Consider the following 9,808-nt stretch of genomic DNA (forward strand, 5'->3'; position numbering starts at 1 on the left):
TAAGAGAGAGAGAGAGAGAGAGAGAGAGAGAGAGAGAGAGAGAAGTACTAGATATTTAGTAGTAATAGAAAAGACCTAGAAATGACGCTCTCCAACAACACGCCTACATCACTATCAGACGAGACAAGACACACACACGCACACACACTAAGGTCCTATATTATATAAGTGTGGAAGATTAGAGGTGACACAAGAGAGAAACAAACACAAAAAGAAGAGATTAGGACGGTAGACCCTCTATGTTTGATAGGAAAGGAGCCAACCACACCAGACAGAGCACCCTCCAACCAATCACGGGTGTGCATGCGTATACTGTATACATGTAGATTTATACAGCAGAGTCTGCCTAATCAGAAATCTGCGGGACTGTCGGAATAATATTCTCCGTTTAGCCGCGTTTGCGGTTTCAAGGGTTGCTTAATAATAATAGAGATGATTATGAGCAGGGGTGAGTTGGGAATGGTGCCGGGCATGCTTGTGGCAAACTTCACTGTGCTTTATCTACGACACCGCTAGTTTGCTTACTCTACCTATCATTAGTAGAAAACAGACGGAAGAGTTGATAAGCACTTCTGTAATTGTACCGCTGCATAGCTTACTGCACTGTGCTCTGCGCTCGTCTGGGGAGGCGAGGGAAAACGCCCAGTGCCATCAGTGACGTCACGCGCTCATTTGTAGAGCCTGTGATGTGAACCTAGACGCCCAGAGAACGTACAGTATAACAACGTATAGATGTGAACCAACTTAAATAAGCTTAGCTTTAGTTAGAGTTTTACGGCACTTGAAACACAATACGGTCACAAAAGTGCCGAAAACTACAGGTGTTGCAAGGAAGGAAGGAACAGATGTTTGATATATATGAAAGAAGAAGCAAACCATACCAGAGCACCCGCTAACCACCCAAGAACCAACTTTGCAGGGCAGACAATAGGTCATGATCAACAGAAGGTCATGCGACAGATGTAGGCTTGTAGCTGCCTGCTACAGTAGGCCTACTGTCTGTTCATGATAGGTGGGCGTATTGCCTGTAGCCTGGGCGTAGAATCTACATCCTCTGTCCTTGTTTCACAAGGCTTATTATGCATAATGAGTAGGCTCATTGTGATGTGTGTGATAAAAGCATCAACACCCGCACTTTTGTGACTCTTTCATCAGTTTAAATACAATAATGTACCGGTAGTTTCGAAGCGCGCATAATATTATGAGACTTGATAATTTGCGTTACTCGAAGGTTGCTAATGAAACTTTTGTCGACACAGCCTTTGATGGTCTAAAAATAGGAGCATTTCACTTGATCGGACATTTCCTTATAAAGACAGAAAAAAATGGGGATTCTATTCTTTCTCAGTTTGCTGTCGTTTTCAGACTAATCGATGGCATTCTGAAAGTCATTAAAAAACGCAGCACTTCCTACTTAGAATTTTACACGTTTCTTCATTTTCCGGCTCATTTGAACCTTTTTGATAGCTTTTTTCAACAGATTTCGATCCCTGGTCTTCTTTCTTTAGCCCACCTCCCTCACACAAATTTGCAGATAAGCACGCATCGAAATGTAGAAAAAATAAAGATCGGTAAAACGGCCTCTTGCTGCAGGCACTCGGCGCTTCAGGTCGTCCCAGATGTGGTCCGCTGGAGACGTTTCTTATTAACAATAACACTAACAGGGTACTGTACACCGGCCTAAACACGTCTGTACAGTTAATTGATCGTTTTTGTTTGTTTGTTTGTTTTTAGTTAAAAGGAGCACATCGACACAATAATAGCCATATAGTGCTGGGAAAGAGTTGTTTTTTTTTTTTTTGCAAAGTGATTTACGGCGCTCGCAACTGCATAAGGTCACATGAGCGCGCAGGACACACTTAATATTTTCAGTTGGTAGGAAATTTTTAATTTTGCCAGGATGGCGGCCGAAGCCTACTCTTATCGATTTTAGACCACCAAGGGATCTTTAACGTGTGCAACTTGCACATGGGCCCTCTGAGATTTTTCGCCCTTGTCCGAGATGTATAGATCTTTCCTACCAGAAGATCAGGGGTGTGGTTGAAAGACAGCAGTAAGAAGTGAAGGAGTAGCAGTAGAAAGGCTGCAGAAAGAATCAGGAGCCCAGAGGAAGGGGCAAAGGAGGTGAGGGGGTGGGGGCAGAAAGAGGATACGAAAGCAGACTACAGAACATTGCTAGAGAGCAGGAAATGAGGTGAAAGGAGACACATTTAGAGAATAAAAATTTTCGGTCGCTACCCGGATTCGAACACGGGACCTTTTGAATGAGAGGCCAACACATTAACCTCTAGGCCACGAGAGCCCCGGAAAGATTAAGACAGCTAGAAACAAGAGAGAAAGTAATAAAGAAGAAAGATACTATAGGCGCTGTCCAACCACCCGTTCTTAATATTAGATCTAGATCTTTAGTTTTTCAAATAGGTTACGCCATCAAACGCGTTGGGGCGGCGTCCATTGTTGAAGCAAACATTTTCACAATGGATAGTTAAAGGGCTGGTTTCTGGCTCGATTCGAATACATGAACACTACGTGAATCATCAGTCCACAAAAGTACACATGTATATGCAGAGACACTCTCTCCATAACTACATCTAGCCGAATTGTTATCCCGATTACGTTAAAATTAGTGTAGGCTACATGTAATACGATCCTGTATTGAAAACTGGTACGAGTTGTTTGAGGTTTTTTCGTGATTGAGGAAGGTTACACCACACACAACCACAGCATGAAATCTTTGGTCTTCATGTCTCAAGACCTCTCATGTTTTTCACAATCGTCTCCCTTTTGGGCGGATGATACAATTTATCGAAATGTTTGTTTGAGTATAAGAGAAGAACATCTTCACAAATAATGGTAATTTAGGTCTAGTGCTGGGGAAAAGTAAGACAGGCAGACAGACAGAAACAATAGACGGAACAAGAAAGAAGAAGGACTTACCTGAGGCGCCCTCAAACCACCCGCATTATTATTATTATTATTATTATTATTATTATTATCATTTACTGTAACTGCTGCAACACTATTGACATTAACATTCATAGCGAGAACTAAAATGGATGTCTTAACAGTTTACGTTACAGATTATATCAAAAGTCAAGTGAGGTCTCGCCGTGCCGCTTGGAAAGTCTTCTACTTCGACACAGGTATATCACTACCCAACCCTAAAATTACCAGTTTTTATTTACTCAATAGGCTACCTAGTTTTGAGAAATTTGATGTAAAAAATTTTGAGTTTCACAACATGACGATCTTTTTTCGAATCCAATTCTTTCAATTTCTCGATAACGACCACCGTGAATCTTACGATTTTGAAAGAGCAGACAGAATAATTTCGTTTCTGACCTCATGGTCTTGACAACTCAAAACTGCCAACATGGCAGCAGATAGAACTTCGTAATTCTGAGGTACCGATATAATGACATCTGTCCCAACTCTGTTTGGTGAAAATGGTGAAACGGTATAGGTTTAAAGCCCCTATCAACACTATAAGGTTTATTTAAGAGGCGGTACCTCCGACTCCGAGTAGTTGAACGTCCATCTCTTTCCCTTGAAAAATTAATTCCATCTTTTTGGACAATAAACATCCATTGTCCCCTAAAAATATCAATCAGCAGAGGTAAAAGACCTAGGCTTCTGATCAGTACCAAAAGAAAAAAAAAGACACAGAAGGTCATTTTCACTTTTACCATCACCCATTAAACTTTTACAATCTTAATCATCTTGTTATCTCCCCCCCCCCTTAGGGAAGTGCTACTGACTGAAGTGTCTTTAGGCCATTCCCAAAGGAGGGATATTAACATGTTCTTATGCACAGTAGAATTGTAAATGGGCTGATTTTTTCATGTCATGCTCATACAGTGCCGGAACAACATAGGGGGAACTGCTGCTTTTTCTTTCCTAATCCTTAGGCCCTACTATCGTCATTTTCCTCTACTTCTTTTGTATGTTCGTCACTTTTGTGCACCGCTATTTCCGTGGTGCCTAGATAGTCGAAGCAGACTTTGCGCAGTTGAGAGTTGAGGCTAGAGAGGTGAGTAGAGCAAGCCTGATTCCCCGTTTGGACTTCTCTGTTGACATCCACCCCTTGGTGCTCACATGACCTTATGCAGTTGCGAGCACCTTAATTTTTAAAGAAAAACAACTATGGCATTTAAAAAGCATGCATCAGAATAGCATTGATTACAATCAGAATACTGAGTACGTAGGCTATCTACCTTAACATTATTTGTGTTTATAAGTACTGTTCATCTATATTATGTATGTGACTGTGAGCCTGTTTATGAGAGCAAGAATACTATTGTATTATTACGTTTATGTGCATAAATGTGTGAGGAAGAGAGGATGTGTGAGGGAAGAGGGTGCATGTTTATAATATGTGTGTACACACATGTGCGTGCGTATGCGCGCGCACGCGTGTGTGTGTGTGTGCGTGTGTCCGTGGAGAAACACCAAACCAATGTGCCAGGACCTGGACAGTAAAGATGTACCTTATCTCCGAAAGAGCGACCGAACCAAATGAGAAATTCGTGTCAAGTGCCTTTCTTACGGACACAACGTCGGACCGAGCTGAGGCTTGAACCCCCGAGCCCGCAGTCTCACGATAACAGAACTGGTAGGCTAACTGGATTGTCTGGGTCTGAGGGAACTTAATTTAAATCAACTTTTTAAAAAATGTACGTGTTTTATGACCCCACCGACACAATTTAGATATTTAGGAGTTAGGCTTCTGATCCTGCCCGACAGGACAGCCCGGGCAGAGAAGGATGCAACATCTTAGCAGAAAGATCGAGATACAACATTTTGCCCGTTTGGATATCAAACTCGGGTCTCCTGCGTGTGAGAGCAAAGTGCTGAACAGCTACACCATAAACGTCGGCCTTTAATGAGACTGTTGCTATTTATATACAGTACATATTTTGATGGAACTTATCATAGGCACTTCCAACCCCCATTTATAGTAGTTTAAACATTTTTTGTATTTGCAATGCACTGTTTGTTAAGTGGTGCAAAGTTGATTTTTTTTAAATGAAGAGGCAAGAAAAAACACTGTTGCTTTAAAAAAAAGAAGTCATTTAGCCTATTTAACTAATCTAAGTCGTAACGGTTGTGCAAAAGCCCTAGATTCTGGAGAGTGGAACACCTTAACTCAAGAGACGGAGCCCAGTTAAGGTTTAGTGTTGGTCTTATATATTTTCACCTTAAAAAATGGTTTTTAAAAAATTTGAAAAAAAAAAGAGATGGGGGGGGGGGGGGGGGAATCGATAAGACTGAGACGAGATGTACAAGCGCCGACGATGAAAGCTCCCTCTTGAGAAAACAAACTAACACAAAGTCCAGAGTAGATCTCACAATGAAATGTAATTATAATAATAATAATAATATTGTAATAATAATAACAATAATCATAATAACGGCAAAAGATAACACCTAGTAAATGTGTTAGTAAGAATCATAACCATTTACCGTGGCGGCAGACACAACAGTCAAAAGTCCAGCCCACAGAAAAACTGAGGCTATGATCACTTCAAACCAAAGGTAAAGGAGAAAAAAAATTAAATAAAACACTATAATAAAAATCACAATTATTATTATAATAATAAAGAGGAAGAAGAGGAAGAGAGGGAAGGAGGAGAGGGGCGGGTGTAAAAGAAGCAATAAAAATAAAATACAGAATAAAAATAAGAATATCTTCGAAACTAGAATACTTTTTAAAAGAAGAAAAGTTGATCAAGTAACAATAATAATAATTATTATAATAATAATGATAATAAAAAATAATAATAACAACAGAAACTGAAACAGATTGCACTTAATCACAATAAATATAGAACTTATTTTTGCAAAAAACAAACAACAAAACCAAGACAAAAACATACAGAAAAAAACCCAAATGAACTAAAAAAACCCAAAAAAAACAACACAAAAAACTAATGTGTTCAAACTAATAATGTTTAAAATAAATAAAAAGAATGATATTATTTTTAAAAAGTGATCATTAAGGATGAAGATTAAGGGGGGAAAGTGTAAACATTATTTTTTTTCCATTTTTTTTCCTTGCATTTGATATTAAATTCGTGAATCACATAAAAAAAAGTGCCAGTAAATAAACAATAACATCTATAATTATATATATGGATATATCAATATATATATATATATTTATATATAACTTTGAAAACAAACAAAAAATGTATTTTTTTCACATTCTGTTTTTTTTTTCCATTGAGGTTTCAAGCTGAATTGTGGGAAGGAAAACAGGGTGGGATGGGGATGGTTGCGACATTGTGAAAAATAGAGGACTGTGAACAAATGTAGAAATAAACAATTTATTGAACATGTACTTAGAAAACATGACTATAACAGAAAGAGTGAAGGTGGAGAAATGGACAAACTGTTATAAAAAAGAAATAAATAGTCATTCATCCGCGGTTATTGTTTTGTTTTTTTCTTCCTAAACTCTCTTTAATTGCAAAATTCATCAAAGAAAATAAAGGCATGAAAGTCTGAAGACATGCATAATAATAATAATAATAATAATAATAATAATAATAATAATAAGAGTAATGATAACAGTAAAAATAATATTAAAAATAATAACAATGACAGAAAAAAGTTCAAACAGCAATAATAGTGATAATCAAAATGGTAGTAATAATAGTAATTATAATAATAATAACAATGATATATCTTGAATGTAGCACAACATTAGTTTTGTTCTGTTATTTCGGATTTTCAGTCAAGATAGCAACAACATACACCAGCGGCATCTCTCACAAATCTTTTGGCATTCAAACAGTAGTTTATATGGCGTTATTGGATTGAACACAGCCCTTGTGTGAGAAAACATTTAACAAAAGAAACAGGTAAAAATATAGAGAGGATGATGGGGGGAAAAAAACAAAAAAACAAACAAAACCCAGAACATATTTTGTCCTGAACAGATATGTCATTATATCATGCTGCTTGAGAGACGAATGACTTATAAAGAACAGCTGACGAATAAACAAAAGCGCACAGATGAACAAAATTACATCAGTTGCCATTTTTTGTATGGAGACAAAGATAAACCAAGAGTTGCATGCAAGTGACACTTCACTCCACGGACAAATATCACCAGAACATATATATCACAACAGAGGCAGATGCGCAACGCAAACACACAGCACAGTCATACACACACAACACACACAACACACACACACAGACGTGTGAAGTGATGGGCGTGTCCTGTACACTAGTTTGCAAGTTGTGGCTACATAAGCCAGGACAAGATATTCACCAACAATGTTGGAGAAGAAACAGACAAACGTATCGTTATAGCCTGCCATATGTAGGCCTATGTGCCTGTCACTGATACTTATATATATGATACTGCTCCCACGAGATGATACTTGTATAACATACTCACACGAGATGATACTTGTACAAGATACATACATCAGATGATACACAGGATGATACTTGTATAACATACTCATACGAGATGATACTTGTACGAGATACATACATGAGATAATACTCTTATGAGATGATACCCCACACACTACCAACTCACTAGTGGTTGTCAAAGAGCAATAACACTCTACACCACAGGGCTCTGTGTTAGGACCACTTGTTATTCCCTTATTGTTATACACCTTGTACACAACACCACTTAGTTCCATCACAGAAAGTCATGACAGTCCCTATCACATGTAGCACAGGGCACCCAGCTGTATGTGTCCTCAGAGCCAGGCAACACGCATGTAACATCTTAAACTTGAAGCATGCCAAAAATATGCAGACGAAGTCAAGATCTGGATGACATCCAACAGACTGAGGTTAATCGACGATAAGACCAAAATAATTTTATACAACCCAAAGTCTTTGGCGACACAATTTGGCACCTTTTTAAAGCGAGACATCTTTTATTTAAGACTCTCATGTCATAATTTGTACTATTTTGTAAAGACTATTTCAACTCACTCCTTAAAAAGATACATTCAAACAGAACTCAGGAATAAACTGTTCAGACTCCAGAACCATGACAAGACAGCTGTTCTCAAAACGCCTATAAAGAGAGCACAATAGCTTTTAAAGCAAGATTAGCTCCCTGTAAATGCCCATGTTGACTACAAAGTTGCAGTAATATGCTTGAAGTGTTTAAACAATCTGGTACCACAAATTTACTACAGGAATATACAAGTATTCAATCTTGAATATGTGGTCCATTAGTAAAAGACAACTGAAGATTATGCCCCATAAAATTTTAGAAATGGGAGGTAGAGCTTTTTCAACAGCTGCTACCTCAATGCAGAATTCCTTCCACCTGCATAAGAGAGATGCCCTCTTTGACTGCATTTAAATCTGGTCTTATATCACATTTATTTCATACCTATTTTACTGACTAGGATAATTCCTTTTTACAAGTGTGATCACAGTGATTGTCTTTTTGTGTATGAGTTCCTTTGTCCGATGACAAGATTATTTCATGTATGTGGAAGGATAGTTGTACGTTGAACGGGCCAGTATGTATGAAACATTCATTTAAATCTTATCTAATTGTGAAGCGCCGAGAGCCGCCAGGGAGTGAGCGCTATAAAAGTGATCTTTATTACTACACAGTGCCTGGCTGTTCAGTGTTCGAACCTGTGACAAGCTAGCCACACAGACATGGGAACAGACATGCATGCAAACAGATGTGATGGCAGTACCGCGTGGAGTATGAAAACACAAAGGGTTCTTTGGTAAAGAAGATCTACACATATATAACACTTGTTTATCAGTCCCTGTTCAAAATTGACATGGTGAGACAAAACAGGAAAACTCATCACTCCTCCACAAGGAGAAAGTCTGAGACATTAGAAGACATGAGACATTAGAAGACATGAGACACTAGAAGACATGAGACACTAGAAGACATGAGACACTAGAAGACATGAGACATTAGAAGACATGAGACACTAGAAGACATGAGACACTAGAAGACATGAGACACTAGAAGACATGAGACACTAGAAGACATGAGACATTAGAAGACATGAGACATTAGAAGACATGAGACACTAGAAGACATGAGACACTAGAAGACATGAGACACTAGAAGACATGAGACACTAGAAGACATGAGACACTAGAAGACATGAGACATTAGAAGACATGAGACATTAGAAGACATGAGACATTAGAAGACATGAGACACTTCCGTTTCTTGGTCTAAACAACAACAACAACACAACCACCAATCAAAACAAAATACGGTCGCCAAACTGGTGTTTTCATGTCTGAAGGCAGGCCAACTTTAGTTTGTCCTTAGTTTTGATGGAACATTTTGTACGAAAATTTTCTTTAAAAAGCAAAATATATCACAAGAAGCAGCAACAGAAGCATCACACTTGAGTGGATTTTCTCCCTTTGTCTGTCCATTACCACCAGGAGTAACATCGAGAGGAAAACTGACCATGCTGTTGGTTTAACCCTATCCGTACGCCCTGGGGTCATTTTGTATCCCCCCGGGGTTGTACTCTTCACATTTCAGAATACTTCTAGTACGGAGATCTCTTTGAAACTTTCCGTATGTCTCAAGAAATCATTTTGACAGACTGCTATTGAAAGTGGTCACACAGAGATCCCCACGTTGTATAGATACGATAATAAAACATGACGTACGGATAGGGTTAAAGATCTGCAAGATAAATAGCCAACAGTCAATGTAGTTGAAGGGAGGGGAAGGAAAGAGGGTCCTACAACTTCCCACAGTGTGTGTGTGTGTGTGTGTGTGTGTGTGTGTGTGTGTGTGTGTGTGTGTGTGTGTGTGTGTGTGTGTGTG

Source organism: Aplysia californica, unplaced genomic scaffold (genome assembly GCF_000002075.1).
Source record: "Aplysia californica isolate F4 #8 unplaced genomic scaffold, AplCal3.0 scaffold00625, whole genome shotgun sequence".
Taxonomy (NCBI): Eukaryota; Metazoa; Mollusca; class Gastropoda; order Aplysiida; family Aplysiidae; genus Aplysia; species Aplysia californica.